The sequence below is a fragment of the Mytilus californianus genome, unplaced genomic scaffold (genome assembly GCF_021869535.1).
Source record: "Mytilus californianus isolate M0D057914Y unplaced genomic scaffold, xbMytCali1.0.p SCAF_5, whole genome shotgun sequence".
In the NCBI taxonomy this organism is placed as follows: Eukaryota; Metazoa; Mollusca; class Bivalvia; order Mytilida; family Mytilidae; genus Mytilus; species Mytilus californianus.
In genome coordinates, this window is record NW_026262701.1 from 18,542,135 (window position 1) to 18,566,011 (window position 23,877).

At 31.8% G+C, this 23,877-nt stretch overlaps 1 protein-coding gene across 1 annotated transcript in view; it reads left to right on the forward strand.

The window, feature by feature from the left end:
• LOC127701048 (A disintegrin and metalloproteinase with thrombospondin motifs 18-like) overlaps nt 1-23,877 on the forward strand; it is a 523,205-nt gene that overhangs the window by 304,721 nt on the left and 194,607 nt on the right. The gene's annotated exons all lie outside the window — the stretch shown is intronic.

Consider the following 23,877-nt stretch of genomic DNA (forward strand, 5'->3'; position numbering starts at 1 on the left):
GTCTGTATATAGACAATATTTCACCGATGAATACTATGAAATTTAGTCCTGGTAAAGGGAGGTTATTTTTTGTGTGAATTGAGACAATATTTCATAGACAGATTGTCATAAATTTTGTCTCATGAATGGGAGGTTATCATGGCAGTGGAAATGAAATACAAGTATTGGACAAGGACATTCCAATTATTCATGTACCTCCAAAACGCCGTTGAAAAAGATCCGCCAATCTAGTATATACAAATACTATAGTACATTCAATTTTGGATTGTCAGTACATTACTTGTATCTTTACAGTATTATGTTGTACAATGGAACATATGTTAGACAATTCTTTAATCTATTAACAATTTATTAAGTATCTATGGAAATTTTAATCTAGCTTATATCAAAATAAATATTAGTTTGAAATAAAAAGTACTTGCTTCACAATATGATTTCAGTTATAAATCTAAAAATGTGCATTCTACATGCTCAAGTGTACTGTTTTTATTTTTTTAATAATTTGATTAAGAAATATTTTCATGGACAGTATTTCACAGTGAACGTATTGTCCCCCATGAAATATTGTCCGTCGGACACTATTTCATAGTGCAATATTGTCATGGACAGAATTTCATAGTGAAATATTGCCCAGAAGGAGGTGACAAAATTTCATGGACAAGGACACTATTTCATAATGAAATATTGTCCTGGACAGTATTTCATTATAAAAAAGTGTCCATGGACACTATTTTATATGAAATTTTGTCCGACAGACAATATTTCATGGGGACAACATTTTATCTTACATATTCACCAAATATTGGGCGCAAGAGGCCATTAGTGGTACAGTATCCGACAATCCATGCAATCGATTGTATCGACAATTTATTTTTTATAGTTTAAATAGCTTGTCAACTGTATTCGATCGTATCATTTTGTCTATTCAATCAATTGTTGTACCAAATATACATACTTCTTTCGTGTCAGTATATATCAACTCATTCAACTGTACGATCATTATAATAAATTCTGTCAACTGTATCTTCATATTATGAACAGAGCACGACCGTATCGATCGCATTCAATCGATACGATTGTGCAACGATTGATCAATATGATCTACTCAGTCAACTCTATATATTTATATTATGAACCTAACACGATCGTATCGATCGTATTCAATCGATACGATCATGTGCCACGGTTGATCAATGTAATCAACCCAGTCAACTGTATCTGCATATTTTGAACGGAGCACGATCGATACGTATCGTTCGTATTCAATCGATACGATTGTGCCATGGTTGATCAATATAAACAACTCAGTAAAATCTATATTAATATCATGAACCTAGCACGATCGTATTCAATCGATGTTTTGTACATTAATGGATCTGTAATTGGCAAGTTTTCAACGATACAATTGTGCCACGGTTGATCAATATAATCAACTCAACCAACTTATCTTCATATGATAAACGATGGTATAAGACGCGGCGACTTTAGTAAAGAATTCCGCTCAAACCGGTGCTAGGGACCGTCTTTAAACTAGGATTGAGGTGAGAATGTTTTTCTATGTGTTGAAAATATTTCAAGATATAGAACAGCAATAAAAGCTGTTCCTGTGCAGCAACTTATGAACATTTAGCGATTTGTTTCCTGGTTATGTTCATCATATCCATTCTTACACATTATTTTGACAGAGTTTTTCTCTTGTGCCGTGTGGAGGTCGTAGAAATCTTTCCCATGCTTCAGGTGTATATATATATAGTATAACTAATCATGTTTAATCGTTATCAATCGTATTAATAGTTACCATAAACAAATTGGGTTGATTGATTCGACATATAACGTTCAATCGTTATCGATCGTATCTATCGTTACGATCGAGTCTTCATCATAATCAAATTGAGATGATTGAATCGACAAATGATGTTCAATCGTTATCAATCTTATCAATTTGTTACGATCGAGTAGTGGTAATACCCAATCTGTGAAGGTTGATTCGACAGATGATGTTCAATCGTTATCGATAGTTACGATTATGAATACGTCTTAAACAAATCGGGTTGATTGATTCGACATATGACGTTCAATAGTTATCGATAGTATCTATCGTTACGATTGAGTCTTCATCATGAATAGATTGTCGAATACTGTACCTTAATGAAAAATAGTTGGCATGCATTTTGTAGCCAGACACACCATGACGGACACAATGATAAATTATAAATATTCAATATAATAATTCAGTTTAAAGGCTTAATTCAATACAAATGATCGTTTTCTAATGTAAAATGCCACAAATGTAAATTTTATTTAGATAAAATTTTCTAAAACACAAATTATACTGTAATTTTTTGGTATTGGCATTGTATTTGATAGGCACCGCGGACACATCCATCTAGAACACCAATACCAATATTTAATACTCAAATCATTCCCGTGTAAAGCTAGATATGTTATTCAAGACAGAGAGTTAATCGTCGTTACAATTTTATATACTGCAAATCACATTGAATAATTGATATAACTCATATGCAGTAAGTACCAAGAGTCGATGTTTAACTGTGTGACGGGTGATCAAGCCCTTAATCAGGGACGGTGCCACAGAATATACAAGTATTGTTATGCTCGGTGCAGAATAATGTTGAAATGTATGCAATAACATATTTTTGTACACAAGTTAAAATTTCAAAATTGATTTTTTTTATGCCTGAATTTTGCATAAAACATTGAATTAAAAAAATAAATGACAAAAATCATATGCAATGAAGTCTCGTTTAATTTTCTATGAAATCTGAGACTACTATAACACATGTCTCAGATGAAATAAAAAGATCTATTAAATATAAAATTTGAATTTAAAATATTTTTTTTAAACAGTCATCGTGAAACATTAATATTTGGTTATTTTTTTAAGCAAAAATCAACTTTTCGAAGAATTTTTCATAATATTCATACTTTCTTAAAGTTCTTTATGATATATATTTCTTCGGTAGTGTACACGGGAAAGACAATTTTATTTATTTGTCCATTTTAGAAAACTTGTGTATATCACTAAAACTAAACTCTGGACATACATGTGTACACAGGATGTTAATGTCACCTGATGGCTCTTGGTTGGACACGATTCCTTTACATTACCTGATAATTTGTTGTTATGTAATATTATAACTTTAATCTGTGTTAACCTGTTCGTATATTGGTCAGGACGCATTACATTTGCGCGCATTTGGGGATTAAATTTTTTTACGTTTGCGCGCATCTTTTGATTACATTTGCGCGCATTAAATTTACAGGTAACACAGGTAAATAAAAAGGTAATTTATAATAAATATGTCGATAGTTATTAATTTTAAACATGTCTATAATTTTAAATCATATATTTTTCATATTCATTCTAATAAAAAATAAATTAAGTGAGTTCATGTATTTTGTGTTTCTTGACATTATTTTAGAATTTCAAAACCACCACTTTTATATCAAACTAAGAGGGCTTGAAACATCAGCAGTTGTACGTAGAAGTGAGAAGAAAAAAAAACTGAGTATCTCGGAGAACTTAATTGAATGAATTTATTTTCTCAAACCAGTTGGCTTCAAATATTCAGCACGTACATACAGGTAAACTCTGTAATATTTTTCTTATAAATTTCAGTGGTAAGTTTTTTTACTTCACTCTTGAAATAATTTATATTTTATCAAGAAATTTAGAAATCAAACATCAGAATATCAACGAAGAAGTTAACAGAAACAGCACAAATTATGCATGAAAAATACATGCAAACCTCCAAACACATCCGCCATTTTGAAAAATCCCGAAAAAAAATCACTTTTTCAACTGATGTGGGACGCAATTTGCCTTCGATTTAAACTGTTTTAAGTAGAATCATTTCGCCAGATATATGTTTTAATATTCTCAATCGAGTTGCAAAGTATTACTTTTATTTACGGAATTTGAGAATTTGATGTACAAGTAGAGATGGGGTCGTTAGATTTACCATTGAGTCAACGGGTAAATGACAAGAAAAAGTACGATTTTTTACGAATCTCGATGACGTAATTAAACGTCTCCAAAGTCACGTGATGTCTTACTTAGTTGGAGATGACTTCATCTGGCGTACAAAATGATAAAACCTGGCAAGTTTTATATATATATTTATGACCAATATGACGAATAGCAGCAAACCCGAATAATTCAGTCGTTATATTCCACTGCTCTACGAAGGCTACATTAGCTGCAGATCACAAAATAGTCGAACTGAAGGATCTTAGTAAACAACTGAGGCAGGATGTGCCGAAAATGAAGCTTAAATCAACAAGCTGTAAAATGCACAATTCTCAAACATATTGTTTATATTGCAAAACATGTGAAGAACTAGTATGTCCTACATGCATACCGTCGCATCAAAATCATAAGCTACGAGGAATAGAATTAATTTTTCAGGAAAAAATGAATGATATTGAAAATCTGAATAAAGAACTAAAAATATCTTTATCACAAAAAGTCGAAAGTTTAAAGGAGGCTAGGCGCACAAAAGAAGCAAACTTCCATGAAGTGAAAGATGAGATCAAGAAGGAAGAGGATCGCTTAATAGTTCAGCTTAAAAATAAGACAAATATTGAGTTGAATGGACTGGAAAAGAAATGGAGACTAGACGATAAAGCATTATCAGAGAAAGAAACCGATATTAATTTAAATCTGACAGAGTTAAGTGATAGCTTAAAGTCTATTCAGTCCGAAATTGAAAAAGGAGAAACTGTCAATGTCGCTTCCTTGATTAATACAACCGAAGCCTCACAAAAATTAAGATTGAGTGAATGTACTGAGCCAGTTATACAATTGTTGGATTTTATTCCGGGAAATGTCGATTTGACGAAGATAACATCTAAAATTTTAGGGACCTTTACAAGTTATACGCTGATTAAATCTTTCCAACTACCAATTTATCCATTCCGCATGGCTCATGCTAATAATGGTAATGTTTGGATATCCGACGGATCGCAACTTGTAGAATATAATGCCAGCGACAAGATGGAGACATTGAGAAGTATAGAATGCAATTACTGTGAGTTAGGACACTTAACTGAGTCAAATGACATACTTTTTCTGACTGAACATGAAATAAATAAATTCAATGAATTCGGAACAATGAAAAAGATATATGATTTTGCGCCATACAAGTCAACGACATTTCACGTTTCAAATGAGAATGAACTTACTGTTACTTTGTAGTTGCAGGAAACAAAGCAATCGAACAAGAAGTATCCATCGAAAATCGTTGTCCTAACCATGAGTGGCAAAATCAAAAAAGAGTATAATTTCAGCGAACCTGTTATCGTTGATTGCAATTCTATAGTAAAAACATCTGATGGATTATTTTGCTTTACATCGCAAGTAGCACGGGACAATACTTTCAGAAAGGTTAAGATGATGAATAAAAATCGTAATATTATTTGGGAATACCCATTGAATTTATCTAAGGAGACTACGACCGATAACTTCATTCCAGTCCAATTAATCGAGTCCCGAGAAGGTAATATAATTATGACGGAACGTACTTCAAGTGCCTTGCATATATTAGATAAAGCTGGACAGATTTTGAAAGTTATATCTACCCTTCAATTTGGCATACAACACCCAAGCCGAATTGCATATAATTGCAACGGCAATCTCTGGATCATTGGTAAATGCTCTAACCTAGAGAACTCAGTATTGTGCGTTCTGGAAATTATGGGATTTTGATCAATTATGAAATCATTTACACCCTGATTGCATCATTTGTATCAACATACAGTATTTACATCTTATTTTGGTGATGCAATTTCAAATGAAACATCAGTTCAATATAACTAAATTATATTATAATTACAATATCTTTTAAATATCTGATTCAATGAATTTTAAATAGTCTAAGCAATGAAAGATGTGTCGAGCTATACTCCAATATATTGTTATTGTGACGTAAATATCCTCGTTAAAAGGTAACTTCTAAAGGACTTTTAAAGGGGAATTAGCTACGAGATATAAAAAATAAAAATTTATCATTTTTTTTTGTTAATAAAAGTGAGATAGTGAAGTTATAATTTGCCTTTAGCAGCCAGTTTGGTTCAATTTTGTCAAAATATGCTTAGAAACATTGCAGATGAATTATTCACTTGTAACTTGAATCCGTATTCATGTGACCTTCAATTTAGCCCCTTAGCTAGAGATGGGTTACGCATAAACTAGGCGTGTTAAGCTATTAAAAGGAAAATATAAATAAGAAGATGTGGTATGAGTGCCAATGAGACAACTCTCCATCCAAGTCACAATGTGTAAAAATTTAACAATTATAGGTCAAAGAATGGCCTTCAACACGGAGCCTTGGCTCACACCGAACAGCAAGCTATAAAGGGCCCCAAAATGACTAGTGTGAAACAATTCAAACAGGAAAACCAACAATCTTATCTATATAAAAAACGAGAAACCAGAAACATTTATGAACCACATCAACAAACGACATCCACTGAACAACAGGCTCATGACTTAGGAAAGGAATTTTATCAAATGAAAAGAATATGAAAAATAAGTATATAAAAAAAGGAAAATAATTCAATAAAAAAAAAGAATGTCAACATTGAAAGTTAAACAAGGGTTAACCATTTGGTTGACTGATTTGATCAATAAAAACTCATTCTTATACAGGTAAAAACGATGATTAACATATTTTTTAACCTATAATATGAAATCAAACAGACCTTGAAAAAACCAATTGCACGTGTTCGCTATCTATATTTATGTTTATATCAGGTTATATGACTTCGCAGGTCACCTCGATGGTTAATTAGATGGCGTCTAGACTAAAATACATACGAAATGCTGATACATATTATCGAGTCCATTCATCGTAAATTGTTTATTTTAGATTATTTATAATTTGGATATACGTTTTAGTATGTTATAAATCAAATATGAAAATTTGAGTCAAATCGGTGAACATAAATTTGACAACGAATGCCCTTTTTAGTGGTTCTTGAATTTATCTAAGTAGTCTGAAATATTCCTAACAGTGTTACTTATATCCATTTTCTTAAAATGGCACTTTTCTTTTTTGTATTTCATAACTATAACCACTTATAGACATTTATCTCGTTATTGTGGCACCCTTTGTATTATGATTATAGGAAAATGTAATGCACATCGTTTATGAAATTATGCAACTTAAATAATCGTAGTTGTGCTAAAGCTTAGATTGCAATTCCCTTAGATATAATTCATGTGCCTGTTGGACTTCTTTTAAACTGAGTTTTACTGTGCGTATTGCTGTGTGGTTGTTTATTGGTTAGAGGTATACGGAGAGGGTTGAGATATCTCAAAACATGTTTAACCCGCTGCATATTTGCACCTGTCCCAAGTCAGGAACTTCTTTCCTTTGTAAGTCTTGTGTGTTTTTTTTTCAATTTTGGTTCATTTGTATGTTTCGGAGTTTAGTGTAGCGTCCATTTAGCTGAACCGTTAGTAGACATAATTGTTTAGGGACCAACTGAAGCCCTCCTCCTGGTGCGGGATGTTCTGGCTGCGTTGAACACACATTGGTGGCCTTGGGCTGTTTTTTGTTATCTTCGGTTGGGTTGTTATCTCTTTGACACATTCCCCATTTTTATTCTCTATCCTATTCGTCTCAAACGATCTCAGGCTGTCTTGTCTATGTTTCTTGTTTGTCTTTTTTGCTTTCCGACGGTCAATAGTTTTTGCTTTTCAAACTTGTATTCTCGAACAAGTACAAGTACAAAAAAGCAATCATTTGTTTGTATACCGTTTATTTGTATAACAGCTGATTGCAGGACCATTTCCTTCATAAGTGATTGTATATCATATTAATCCCTCGGTGCCTTATGTAGTTAAGTTTTATAACCACTGAATTACCAATTATACTGTTTTGGGGGAACCTGAGACGGAGATATTATAATTTAACGTTCATATATATAATCCGAAATATTTATTGATACCTGTATTTACTGTTTCCTTTTTTAATATTGGTGTTGTTTTGTAGACTTTTTAGCCGTACATATAATTATTTATTGTGTACAATATCGTTTTCATAACAATCCAGCGCCCTCCGAAGAAAGTTGGTTGACTATAATCTACACGTTTTACATAATATATATATATATATATATATATATATATATATATATATATATATATAAGTCTGAAAATTACACCCAACAGTGTTAGAATTAGACTTTTATGCTGACAAATTTTTGTCCCTCAACGGGATTCGAACTCACACCTTTGATACACTACAGCACCAATCGCTTAGCCTCATGTCCAGCGCTCTAGACCACACGACCACATCCGCTATATTAAAATATAACTTCAATAGTCGTAGTGTTACCTTGTCACGTAAGGCGAATCTAGAGATAGACATAAGACATGTGTTTTAAGCGTGTGAAGATGTTATATTATTATTTAATACACAATGTATTTGTTATTTGTCAACAATCTAACTCAACAATTTTTATATACCGTATGGGATAATGATTCAATTCATTATACAGTCACTAGAAATAAGTATATCATACAAACAAGTCTAAGCAAGTGACAACCATACAATATATATGCCCACTGGATCTCAGTGTGTTTGAGACACAGGGTTAATACAAATATTTATATAAGTCTGAAAATTACACCCAACAGTGTTAGAATTAGACTTTTATGCTGACAAATTTTTGTCCCTCAACGGGATTCGAACTCACACCTTTGATACACTACAGCACCAATCGCTTAGCCTCATGTCCAGCGCTCTAGACCACACGACCACATCCGCTATATTAAAATATAACTTCAATAGTCGTAGTGTTACCTTGTCACGTAAGGCGAATCTAGAGATAGACATAAGACATGTGTTTTAAGCGTGTGAAGATGTTATATTATTATTTAATACACAATGTATTTGTTATTTGTCAGCAATCTAACTCAACAATTTTTATATACCGTATGGGATAATGATTCAATTCATTATACAGTCACTAGAAATAAGTATATCATACAAACAAGTCTAAGCAAGTGACAACCATACAATATATATGCCCACTGGATCTCAGTGTGTTTGAGACACAGGGTTAATACAAATATTTATATAAGTCTGAAAATTACACCCAACAGTGTTAGAATTAGACTTTTATGCTGACAAATTTTTGTCCCTCAACGGGATTCGAACTCACACCTTTGATACACTACAGCACCAATCGCTTAGCCTCATGTCCAGCGCTCTAGACCACACGACCACATCCGCTATATTAAAATATAACTTCAATAGTCGTAGTGTTACCTTGTCACGTAAGGCGAATCTAGAGATAGACATAAGACATGTGTTTTAAGCGTGTGAAGATGTTATATTATTATTTAATACACAATGTATTTGTTATTTGTCAACAATCTAACTCAACAATTTTTATATACCGTATGGGATAATGATTCAATTCATTATACAGTCACTAGAAATAAGTATATCATACAAACAAGTCTAAGCAAGTGACAACCATACAATATATATGCCCACTGGATCTCAGTGTGTTTGAGACACAGGGTTAATACAAATATTTATATAAGTCTGAAAATTACACCCAACAGTGTTAGAATTAGACTTTTATGCTGACAAATTTTTGTCCCTCAACGGGATTCGAACTCACACCTTTGATACACTACAGCACCAATCGCTTAGCCTCATGTCCAGCGCTCTAGACCACACGACCACATCCGCTATATTAAAATATAACTTCAATAGTCGTAGTGTTACCTTGTCACGTAAGGCGAATCTAGAGATAGACATAAGACATGTGTTTTAAGCGTGTGAAGATGTTATATTATTATTTAATACACAATGTATTTGTTATTTGTCAGCAATCTAACTCAACAATTTTTATATACCGTATGGGATAATGATTCAATTCATTATACAGTCACTAGAAATAAGTATATCATACAAACAAGTCTAAGCAAGTGACAACCATACAATATATATGCCCACTGGATCTCAGTGTGTTTGAGACACAGGGTTAATACAAATATTTATATAAGTCTGAAAATTACACCCAACAGTGTTAGAATTAGACTTTTATGCTGACAAATTTTTGTCCCTCAACGGGATTCGAACTCACACCTTTGATACACTACAGCACCAATCGCTTAGCCTCATGTCCAGCGCTCTAGACCACACGACCACATCCGCTATATTAAAATATAACTTCAATAGTCGTAGTGTTACCTTGTCACGTAAGGCGAATCTAGAGATAGACATAAGACATGTGTTTTAAGCGTGTGAAGATGTTATATTATTATTTAATACACAATGTATTTGTTATTTGTCAGCAATCTAACTCAACAATTTTTATATATATATATATATATATATATAGATTCTTACATTGATACCAGTGGATTATCGGATTTATCCAATCGAGATAGTTAAAATATCAATTTTAAAGTCCGAGCCTCGGCGAGGACTTTAAAATTTATAATTTAACTATCGAGATTGGATAAATCTGATAATCCACGAGTAACTATGTAAGAATCTGTTTCTCTAATGATTAAAAAACAAATTTTTATATTTTGTTTAACGAAATCCCCTTCGAGTGCCTTCCACATTCCATGACGTTGTCAATTTCATTAACACCTGTTGCCATATTTTGATTCACCTAGTGTGCTGATAAAGGTTATGACCCTTAAATTCATCCAATCATCTTCTGAGATCACCGGCAATCACACGTTGATTAAAGTTTTTTATACAATGGGTTCGGAAAGGGATAAATTTCCATAGAATTAGAGAAATATATATATATATATATATAGAGAGAGAGAGATTATTTTGGTTGTAGTTTTATTATGGTTTATTTAGCGTCTCCAATGAAAGTGCCAAAATTAAACACACGAAAAAATTAAGCAAACACTAAAAATTGGAATGCCAAAATCGCGTACCCATATTTTATGCTATCATATCTTCCGTATATTTGCTATAATTGTATACATAATAGCCAAATCTGCAAATAAATACTGGGTATAATTTGACAACAACACTATATAATTTTAACTTAATTGTCAATTGTCTAAAATTATAAAGAAAACACAATACCGTATCAAATTCTATTCACACATGTCATAAATATGCAAGGCTATCGACATTGCTGATTAGACGCCGTTATTGATCATAAGTTCATCAGCAGTCCTTCTAATCCTTGATCTTCAATAAATTAACATGTACTGCAAGATGCATAAGGATTCAAATTTAAATCCTTGATCGCCAATAGATAAACATGAACTGCAAGAGAGATGATGATAAAAATTTATTTCATATGATATTTGTAATAATAAATAATCTATTTAAAAAGTGATTTTAATGTTTTAAATTTAATTGTCAATAAGATGTATAAATTTTATTTTCATATTTTCTTACAGCTTTGAACCCCGAGATACGGAATTATTTGCAATTACATCCGTATCCAATTCCATCATTTCGTTAACTTTGTCGTGTTCCTAGGTTGTATAGGTCATTGATATTTTGACAATATACGGGTAAACATCAATTGAACAAAGCACCAAAATTACACACACCGAAATAAAACACATGCCGTTTTGAGAGAAAACCTCCAAAATATCCCGACGCCTAAATTTCCCAATTTACGGTATTGTAATATGCTCCTTATGAGCCAATTCAATGAAAATAAAACATATACTTCTATACAGATGTTTGCAATTCTCATATATACACACTATTTGATACCTTAAAATGTGTTGCACGATTGCTTGATCCAAAACTTGTACCATCGATAACAACTTGAAAGTAAATACACTTTATCGCTTATATTTTCGTATTTCACGATTATCTAATTATAAAAGTATAGCTTTTGCCCGTGTGTTGTATGATTGTTATTTCTTGTCATGTCTATGGATTTAATTCATTTCATCATAATTTTACATGAACACATTGACTAAAACAATTTCAATTGAATTAAATTAACCAAAACAGAAATGTTACATTTGAAACATTAAATGACTTGATAAATTATTCATCACATCGATTTCACCGTCCTCATCATTGCAAAGATTATCAACAAAAATACCGAACTTCAAGGTAAATTAAAAAGAGAGGGAAGTCAATAATACCTGACAAAATCAAACGCTCTACTATATCAACCAACAGAACAAATGGAAAACAACCGTCATACTCCTGACATGGTACAGGCATTTCCTGAAGAAAATGGTGGGTTAAACTAGGTTTTATAGATAGCTGAACATCCTACTTGTATGCCACGTGTTTATAGTTCTGATATATTCATAATATTAGGCGAGCAACCTAACCATACATAATTGGTAAATGTGACAATAATTCGAATCCAGTAGCCAAAACAGTGTAAACATACATCAGAGACATACAAACACAACTGATTTTAAAATTCAAACAAATATACAAATAAATTTGACTAAGATGCCAACAAAAACAAGGTTTTTGTAGTTGATAGTACATTTAGTTTGGTAAAATATTATTTCATATACATTTTTCTAATAATTGGGATCCAGCAGCCAAAACTGTATAAACATACATCACAGACATCAAAACACAAATAACTTAAACAATTCAAACAATATATGAGTGTCCTACCATCGGCAATAATTTCAGTGTGACCTATGACTTTTTTCTGGCCTTCCCTGTAATTTGTAACAAGATTTGACCATGCTACAAAGGTGAAACGTTTGTAGCAGAAAGATGTAATAAGGGAACACAGGAGTGCGTACTTTAAAGGGCACGTAAAGGGGAATTAGCTGTCTAATTTATGCCGACCGAATTTATTCAAACTCTGAATTTGCTTTCGTTTTTCATATAAAATGTGCCTCGGACATCGCTTTGACACCTCACAAAAGCATTTTAAAAATTTTAATTGTTTTAAGTACGTCCATCCATATCCGTGTTTAAAAAAATTGGTATTATTTGTATGTAAAAATATACAATGCCTTATATTACATGTTCATTGGTAGTTCATTCTAACATCAGATCTTGATCTCATTAGCTCATTAGTCTGTTTTCTGAACACATTCAACTGTTCCAATTATTATCAGCTAGTAAAGATATGAAATAATCTAAAGCTAGAGGTCGAAGAGATTTATAAGTAAAGTAGCTTTGATGTAAGATAAATTATAAGTCCAAAGATAGAACAATGCATAATCGAGATAACCCCAATTAGACGAAAAAAACATATTCTTAATCACAAAGACGTATGATCATGTAATCACAAAGTCATATGATCATGTATACCAAAGGTTTGTTTTCCTATCAAAAGTATATAATCAAATTTTTACATAGCTGCATGGCAATAAAGAAACATATTTTAGAATTTCTTTAAAAAATGGTTATAGAAGGTTCATTCAAAAGTCATACTTTTTTACTGCCATATTGTTGTTAAAAAAAGAAATAAATATCAATGATAGATGTTGGATAAATTAAATAATATGATGATGCAAAAGAACTCTAGACACATCAAGAGATGAACATACGGTCATAGAAAATTAAAAAAAGACTTAGTTACGATGCGAAACGCAAAGCTCTAAATCGCGCCGTGTCTAGAAAAGTTGCTAGAAAGAAAGCTACAAAAAACCCAAATAAAGATATAACTGAAGACAAATATTGATGTAGCTACTGTACAGGAAAGGCATATAAACAACCGGCAGTCCTAATACATCAATATTTAATTTTCAGATTGTTTGTTTGTATTGTATTGTTTCATAGTTTTTGCTATTTAGAAATTTTTGTTAGTTGTTTTCCATTTTTTTTCAAGCTCTACCACATCCGTTCCATTGCTATTCGATGATGTTTTTAATTTCGACTGCACAAAAAACTCAGGAACATATAAAGGTGAACATTCAAGTCTTCAACCAAAACCAAAAAACAAAATGTGATGATCTAAATTCCTCCTAATGTAGAAAAATTGTGATAACATTAATCAACGACTATAAAAAACTATCTCTACATGCTGAATATTCAATAGAAAATTGGGAAAGCCCATTTTAAAGAACTATAACTACCCATGGAGTAACTATTTTGAGTACTCAATATTTTGAGTTTACATTAATATTATTTAATCAGCAGTAAAAAGAAAAGAAGCAATTTAAGTAAAGCTGCTATGAAGATTGTAGGATACCAAGAATGACTAATTTGTTTTATGAATTTTGAAAACAAATTGGTTGCATAACGTAAAATGCATATATACATAAAGATGGAAATACACAAATCTAAAAAAAAAAAAAAAAAAAAAAATTAACCCGCCAGGAACTTCAACTCATATGAAAATAAGAAGAGGTCGCCTCGCACAGTTTATTCCATAGGAATGCCGACAATTTATTGAAAAAGTCTAACTCCAAATTCAACAAATATTTTGTCAATAAGAAACTCCAGCATACTGATCACTTTTTCCTCTGAGTAGCATGTTTTACCAGTTTTGTTCACTTTTAACAAAATATGCTGTATGGTATTTTAAAGCAAAAAATCTAAAGCGTATGCTACCATTTTTATATCGAAAAGCATTGCGAATTATTTCATTTAGACGATTTTTCAATTTCACATGGGGAATGGTGGTATAAAGGGTTGAAAAGTCAAAAGTCTTGATAGAGTTAATTTTAGAGAAAGATCAAGATTTATAATTATCCAGAAGTTCTTTAGAATTTTTATTTAGAATCCACAAATCGTTAATACCATTATGTGAGTAAACAGTTTCACATTATTTCTGAAGACTACGGACAGAATGTTTGTCAATCTAATGGGCAATTCCTTTGTAGAACATGCAGATGAGCCGGCAATGTACCGTTGTTTGTACGGAATTTTGTGGAGCTGAGTTATCCAATACAAACATGGTAAGTCCTTAGATTTGCTGTTCAATGTAATGTTCATTAAAAACATGAAGGACTTATGATTCGCTAAAATCTCATCCTTGTCAAATGATATGTTTTTGTATGTGGGATTACCTGAGTGCTCATTTATTCCTAATCCTTTTAAAAGACACTCGTAGTAGTACGATTTACATACAAAACAATATTATTTGAAGATTTGTCCGCAACAGCAATTTGTTTGGAACAACAACATATTTATCGTGAAGAGATGATAGACATTTCACAGCTCATCTGTCTATGAAAACGGACTTTAGTCGATCATTCACACAGTTTTTCAACTTCTGAATTCGACTTTTTATCAGATAACTGATTGTTTTAACCCATTTTGACAAAATGTCCAGTTCAACTTCTTCTCTTTTAATTCATGCTCAGTCGTATTCCTCAATGGAATCCATAAATATTTTGAAGTTATAGTTCCAATTGATGTGTCGGGGTTCTCTGAGCTTAGGACCATCAGATATCACCTTTCGGAGATGTTCATGTTGAATTATGTTTAGATCCACAGTACTAACTTAGCAAGAGGGGCTGTAAATATAAGGCGAGTGGGAACAGTCACATGTCAGAGGTTTTTTTTATGTATTCTTCTAAATCAAGGTCCTGCAATGCTTGCTTATAGTTGAATACTCTAGGTGCAATGGTTTTGGTTTAAATATAGAATACAATAGGAACAGACTGATTTTAAAAGTGAAATTTTAGATGCTACTTCTTTGTGATGAAGAACGTTGCTGATGTTGATAACATCAATTCCTTTATGAGAAAACTGACCTGGAAGATATTTTCTATTTTGATCATGTGATGGTTCCGATCTTACTGGTTTGAAAAGACGGAAAAGAGCTACATCACAAAGTATACTGACCAGTCTGTATATTGGAGAAAATGTATTTGTGCATCCCTTGTTAAGTGCATAATCTCTCAAACATTTTAGAAAATTAACTGGCAGTGAAAAAAGAATAGTTCTAATGTAATGTAACCCTAGCGGACGATAAAGATGTGAAAAAAGGTCATCAAAGCTACCAGCCACTGCAGGCTGGACTTGACAAATTTCATACTCCTTTGGTGTCATCATTGCAACCATATGTCATTTTTGTACCTAGTTCCATTATCCAGAATTTTCTCAATCTTTTCGGAACGGAGTACTTAATATAGGGCTATTGGTGTGGTGTGCTTTCATAGATAAAGAAGGATCATGGTCCGGTTGATTAAAATGGTTAAAAAGAATCCTGAATGGCTGGTCTTTATTATCAGACCGGTGTTGATTCATCCTTTTATCCAAAGTTTGTCGAGTTTTACCAACATAAAGTAGCCTACACAAAGTAATTCAATTACGTAAACGACATTGTCCATGGAACAGTCCAGAGACTCAAAAGATTTTGTATAATAAGTCTATCCTGTTAAGTTACTAGTGAAATCTGTAGAAGTTACTTCATTTCTAGGTTATAAAAATTTCGATGATGTCAATGAAAATGTATGTACCAGTTAAATAATTTGAAAAAGAGGGAAGAGATAAATTCCGACAAATGCTTTGAATGTATGTTCTATTATAGTTGACAACACCATTTTTGTTTAAATGATTCTGAGATTACTCTTTACATTATTAACATGTTTTAAATCATTTGATATGTGTTCGTGAACATTCACGCAATGACATAATTGAACGTTATCTATTAAACGGAATACAATAACACTATTTGTTATCACTTAACCACAACCGAATAAAGGGCAATGCGTTTTCATTGAGAAATGTTGATTATCCATTGATGAAGTAAGGGAGTATTGGTAAGCATGCTACACTGGCTATAAGTCTGTCAAATGACAAAAATCGCGCTCCTTTGTGTATTTCATTATAACGTTCAATAAAAGGAAATGCGAGTCTACGTCAAAAGAACGGATATAACTACAGAAATAACACAACAAAACGCCGCAACTGTGTAGGTATCACATAGCCGAGTCAGAGAAGTGGCACTATCACAACCATAGAATCAAGATCAAATTATACCGTTTTAAAACAAAAATAAAATTATAACTTAGACAATAACTATGACAGGCAGGAATATAATTTTGGGTTAAATGAAAATTTAAATTTCGTCAGTCTGGTAATGCTTTTTCTGAACTCTGCTGCTTAGTATAGGACTACAACAAAGAACTTATAATTTCTAGTTGCTTGACGATTCTTTTATTGTTGGAGTTCATTTATTTACAACATAAAAAATGACAATTTAATTTGTCATGCAGTCACATATTCTTTTTGTTTTTTTCCCAACCACTTTATATTTATCAAATCTACTATCAATTGACATTATTGGATAGCCGCGGCAGCGTGCTGGGTCCACAGTGATTTCAATATATACATTTCAATCTGATATGTGATGGAAATAAGATACATGAATTAAAAAAGTATACTGATTTTTACTATTTTCCTTTGTCTTTACTGACTTATACAAATCTTAAATACTTATGAAAACGCGACTGTTTATAATTAGGTTTGTGTTTATCTTTATCTTTGTGTTTTGTGTACTATTGTTTTTCTGTTTGTCTTTTTCTTTTTTAGCCATGGTGTTGTCAGTTTATTTTCGACTTATGAGTTTGAATGTCCCTTTGGTATTTTTCGCCTGTCTTTATGAGATTTGACTACGGATTAGACTTTGTTACACTATGTCTGACTCATAGATATAGACAGATACAGACCAAGTAAATCTTGAAGTAGTGCAACTACTTGGAAAAATCTTTATCTGTAATTCATCTTGAACTTGTAATTATATCAAATCTTAATTTATACAGACAATGACCTTGAAGAATCATAAGAATTATGTTTTACTGCATAACAATTAAATTCATCACATGTAGATTTTACGACGGGAACTTATTTTTATATCATCTACATTAAAATTAGCTCAAACAGTGTTAGTTTGCGAGTAATGTATAACTAAAACGATTCTAACATGAAAATTGCTAAACTGTACTTTTATGCTTCAAATGTTCAACAAATATTCACTCGAAACCGAAGCAAGTTACAGATCACAAACTAGTTGCGATGAAGTATCTTAGTTAACAACATTAACAGGAGGTACCAAAAACTAACCTTAATATAACAAGCTGTCAAATACATAAATCTCAGATGTACTGTTTTTATTGTAAGACATGTGAAGTATTAACCTTTTCTAGTTGCACATCGTTGTCACATCAAAATCATATTCTGAGAGGAGTAGAATAGATTTTGTTCGAGATGAAATACATTATATTGAAAATATGAACAAAGAACTAAAAATATCTGTATCACAAAAAATATAAAATCTAAAAGAGACTAGGCGAATAAAAGAAATAAATTTCCATTAGGTGAAAATTGACATTAAGAAAGAAAAGGATCACTTAATAATTCACATAAGCTCACAAATTAGACAACATACAAATATTGAGATGATAGGATTAGAAAAGAAATGGAAACCACTCTGTTTGTAGAGCTTACCGAGTTACGCGATAGTGCACAATCTATCCTGTCAGAAATGGAAAAAGGTGAACTTGCAAATGTTGTTTCCTTAGTAAAGACGACTAAGGCTTCATAAGAGTCATTAGTATTGCATGAATGTTACGAGCAATTATACAATTATACAATTGTTAGATTTTATTCCAGCAGGAAATACTGATTTTGGAAAGGCAGCATCTAACCTTTCAGGGAGTTTTATAAGTTATACAAAGATTAAATCTTTCTAACAACCAATAGACCCATTCTGCATTGCTCTTTCTAATAATGGAAACGTCTGCATTACTGACAGATCAGAACTTGTAGAGTGTTAAACAAGCGATAACATGGAAATTGTGAGGAGTATAGAATGCAGTCGTTCCGAATTGGGATGCTCAACAGAGTGAAGTGATTAACTTTTCTGACTGAACATGAAATAAGAAATTAAATGCTTTCGGAATTATGAAAAAAATTTACGGTTTTTCACCATACAAGTCAAAAACATTTCATGTTTCAAAGGAGAATGAGTTACAGTTGGCAGACCAATCGAACAAGAAATACCTGTCGAGAATAGTTGTCCATGATATGAATGGCAAAATTAAATAAGAGTATAATATTTCAACGAAGCTGTAATCGTAGATTGTAATTTTATGGTGAAAACATCTGACGGATTATACTGTTTTTTCATACTCAGGAAACACGAGATAATACACTTAGAAAGAATACAATGATGAACAAAAATCGTAATATTGCCTGGAAATACCCATTAAATTTATCTAACGAGACTACGATCAATAATTTCTTTCCTGGGCAACATACCGAGTCACGCGAAGGAAATATGATAATGGCGGAACTTACCTGCAGCGCCCTGAATATATTAGATAAAACTGGGCAGATTCTTAAAAAAAGTATCTGCCCTTCAGTTTGAAATACAAGTCCAAGCTTAACTGCGCCTGATTGCAACGTCAATTTATGGATTGCCGGTAGATGCTCTAAAGTTGAAAACCTTATATTGTGCGTTCTGGAAACTACAGGATTTTGATCAATTATGAAATCGGGAAAATAATAAAATGATTCACAATCAAACTGCTTCATAAATTAAGACTGTGTAAAAATACAGAATTTGAATATATTTTTGGAAAACATGTTCCATGAATTACATATGAAACAACTATTTAAAGGGGCATTCATGTTCACCGATTTGACTCAAATTCTCATATTTGATTTATAAAATACTAAAACGTATATCCAAATTATTAAAAAGTCTAAAATAAACAATGTACGATGCATGGACTCGATAATATATATCAACATTCCATATGTATTTTAGTCTAGACACCATCTAATTAACCATCGAGGTGACCTCCGAAGACTGCCGACGGTCATAAAACCCGATATTAACATTTATAATGATATAAATAGATAGCGAACATGTGCAATTGGATTTTTCTAGGTCTATTTGATTTCATATTATAGGTTGAAAAATATGTTAATCAGCGTTTTTACCTGTATAAGAATGAGATTTTGTGGATCGAATCAGTCAACCAAATGGTTTACCCTTGTTTCACTTTCAATGATGACATTATTTTCCTTTTAATAGCTGAACACGTCTAGTTTATTCGTAACCCATATCTAGGTAAGGGGTTAAATTGAAGTTCACATGAATACGGATTCAATAAGGTCCAACTATTCACTTGCAAGTGAATAATTCATTAGCAATGTTTCTTAGCTTATTTTGACAAAATTGAACCAAACTGGATGCTAAAAGCGAATTATTATTTCACTATTTCACTTTCAAAATGTTTTAGCCAAAAAAAAATCATACTTTAATTTTCTATATCTCGTAGCTAATGTCCCTTTAATATTCTTATAATTTGAATACAGTATTTTAAATTTATACATGTGATTAAGTTGTGTTTAGCGATATAACCATGATAACAGTATATGTTGTATTGTACCGCAGACATCCTCTTTTATACAATGGAATTCTCTTTAATGTTCGGATATTCTAGCTTTGAATAAAAAGATGCGTATGACTGCAACTCAGTTGCTCTCACCAGTTGCAATTGATTAAAACACGCTTTGTACATGTTGTAGTGTTCTATGTTCTATGTGTGTGCCTTGTGTATATGATGATTTGAATGTTTAAGTATTTCATAAATTAGCAAATAGTGTGTTATGTGATTTTCCTATTTGCTTACTTTGTCATTTTATCAAACGAAATTTGGATAAAAAATCGCCAACAAAATCAACATCATTCACTACCAAAACAACTAACTTTAATGTCTCCTTTTCCGTTGCAGTTGTTTTGCAGGGGGGATGGGCATGATCATGTTTGTCTTTCATCGAATAATGTCTTTTGGTTGATCTAAGTAAGGATTGCCAATTTCCATGCCTAAGGTCGGTGAGTTTTAGTTATTTATCTTATTTCAGTGATCGATATACATTTGAAACAGGATCTTGAGGATAAACTCATCATAGATACCGGGATTAAAATTTGGTAATCCAGACACGAGTTTCGTCTACATAAGACTCATCAGTGACGCTCTAATAAAAAAAAAATGAATAGACAAAATAAATAACAAAGTATAAGAACATTGAGGACCCAAAATTACGAAAGGTTTAGCAAAATACAGCTAATGTTGTCTATTCCTGGGATAGAACATCCTTAGTTTTTTAAAACAAAAATTAAATGTTCTAAACAGTTAATTTATAATTATGACCATATAGTATCTTTTTCTTCTCTTATATGCATGTTCATGAAAAAAAACCCTCAAGTTTGCGTCGTATTTCTAAACCATTAAAGTCTTTGTCGTGAATATTGAAAAGAGAAAAGGTTGATTATAGTTTTTATGAAATGATCTTCATATGTTAAAAAAGCAATTAAAACAATTTGTTTGCAAATACAAGTCTGTAATTTTAGAATTTAGTTTGTTTCTGAACATTTCTTTTTTTTTGTTTTGGCCGATAAAAGATTTAACATATTTAAAACACATCGTCAAGCTGTAGTTTGAGCATTTAAAGAAAATATCAGTAAAGGAAAATACCAGCATAAAATTGAATATTCAATAGAAAATGTGAAACCATATATGTTACAAGGACTAGAACTGCCACTGGAGTAAACTTTATTGAGTATTGAAAGTATCGTGTTAACATTTAAAATTGTTTAATTAGTTGTAACAAGAAATCAAACAATTTAAATCAAGCTGCAATGAAGGGAAGAAAATACATAATGTATGATACTAAATTGCAAATGTATTTAATAAATTCAAAAGGATACATCCAAACACTAAAAAAATGCTGATACATTTTCATATATGAATAAAGATGAAAATAGAATAATCTAAAAAAAGTGTTTCCATCAGTTCTTGCCAACAAATACAGTCTCACAGGTACCGGATTCGTTGCTAAGGTTAAATGAATTGATCGGCTCATTTGGAAATCTGCAAATCTTATTTCAGTACTAACCATTTGTTTACATGGACAATATCCGGTATTGATACAATTTAGACCAAGAAGAGCAGATATTCTCTAAAACAATCCATCTTTTAAAAATAAACTGTTTTCAACACGTGTACCGTGGTAATATGACTAGTTTAATAACTGATAGAATGTTAGCCAGAGTAAGAGAATATTCAAATTACCTTTAATCCAATAAATCAATGTAAAATCATGAGGATACACTTGTAGTTGTAGGAAACATGCCATTAAAAACTGTTTTCCAAATGGTCAAGATGAAGTTTTCTTGATATTTCACAGAATAAGTAATGCAATGTGTTTGTAGTCATTTCCTTCTGTGAGGTAAAAATTTCGATGACGTCAATGAAACTGTATGTAACAGTTTAAATAATTTAAAAAAAAAGCAAGAGTTACATCTGGCAAAATTCATTGAGTGAATTTTCTGTAAAGGATGGCATGCCGTTTTTGATTAAACCTTTCTTAAATGGCTCTCTAAGTGATCAATTGCATTTGATAAATGTTCCTGAACATTTATTCAATGGCATCATTAAAAGTTATCCATGAAATGAAATAAAATAACAGCATTTGATATCATTTAACTACAACCGAAAGAAGGGGAATGCCATTCCCACTACGAAACCTTGAAAGCTATATTGTTCTGAAGAATACCTGGAAGAAACCTGCTGTTTATATTATTTGTTCCATCTGGCCGGATGTATTTTCACCTGGGTCTGTCATGTATAAATGAAGTAAGGAAATATTGAATATCCGTTTAACTATTGTAAACATGATACACTGGTTATATGGCTCCCTCCGTGCTTGTTATTATTAATTAGGCAAGAGGAAATGCGGGGGCCTACGTCAAACGGATGGACTTTTATTTTTCATATGTGAGGGTTTTTAGTTATATGTCTTATTTCACTGATATACAATTTTAAAAGGGCCATAACAAATGAACAGTGAAAAAATACAAAATTGTTATTTGACTAAGTTACTTCAGAATTGTCATTCTTTTCCTGAATGTTTCTTTGACAATTTGCCATGAATATTTATTTGGAAAGTAATTTAACTAGGTAATTGGTTGTTCATGGAAATTTTGTGAATTTGGACACTTGAAATTAACCCTCTGCAACAGTAAATCATAATTAATGAAAAGTTTTTATCGTGCTGATATGCGTAGTAGCCTTGGCTGTCAACATTGCAATTTGCTGTTAATTTTCATCACCAAAATATATAGCGGAAAAGTGAGAGCTCAACGATAAAACATCGAATTTTTGGAAAACTCAAAATGATTTAAAAGGTTAAAAAATAACACAAAATGCAGTAGGTTTTATATTAAAGATCTATATGGTAACGTTTATACGGTAGGTGCTTCATAGGGTGTTGAAATTTCCATTTCTCGAAACCAATACCCATACTTTGGATTTAATTTACTCCAAATAAACCATTTCCAAAGTTGTCTCAACATATAAATCTGCACTTACCGTAGTTTTAACCGCAAAAAGCACCTAAAAAAAACACTAAAGTTTTAGAGATGCTGTTTCTTTGACGCATATCCGCAACTCCTTGTATTCAGTTTATCTAAATTTACCTCTATTATCTAGTATGGTGCTCACAACCGACGTTTGAGACCAACTTGTCTGGATAGATAGATTTAAGTATAAGCGTTAATATATCAGTAAAATCGATGATAAAATTACAGAGCCCAATCTTTCTTGTCATCTTTAACATAATTAATCAAGCTTACTGCAATTATTTTTATCTACAATCATATCTGGCTTAATCTCAGCAATTTATCGTGAAATATTTATAAATCCGTCTAAGAACACATATGATATTTGGAAATTATTGATTAAGTCTGAACCTTCTAATTTCATTTATGAAAGTACAGAAAAGCCGTTCGGACGCGCGAAAATGAAAAATAATTATTAATGGAATATCTGTTATCTTAATTTATGGATTATCTTTGTTGCAGGTGGAACACTGATGTTTAATTCGTCGTAATTACTATTCAGTTTTCCTTCATAGCTCATGACACTGAAAGCCAGTTGCCAGT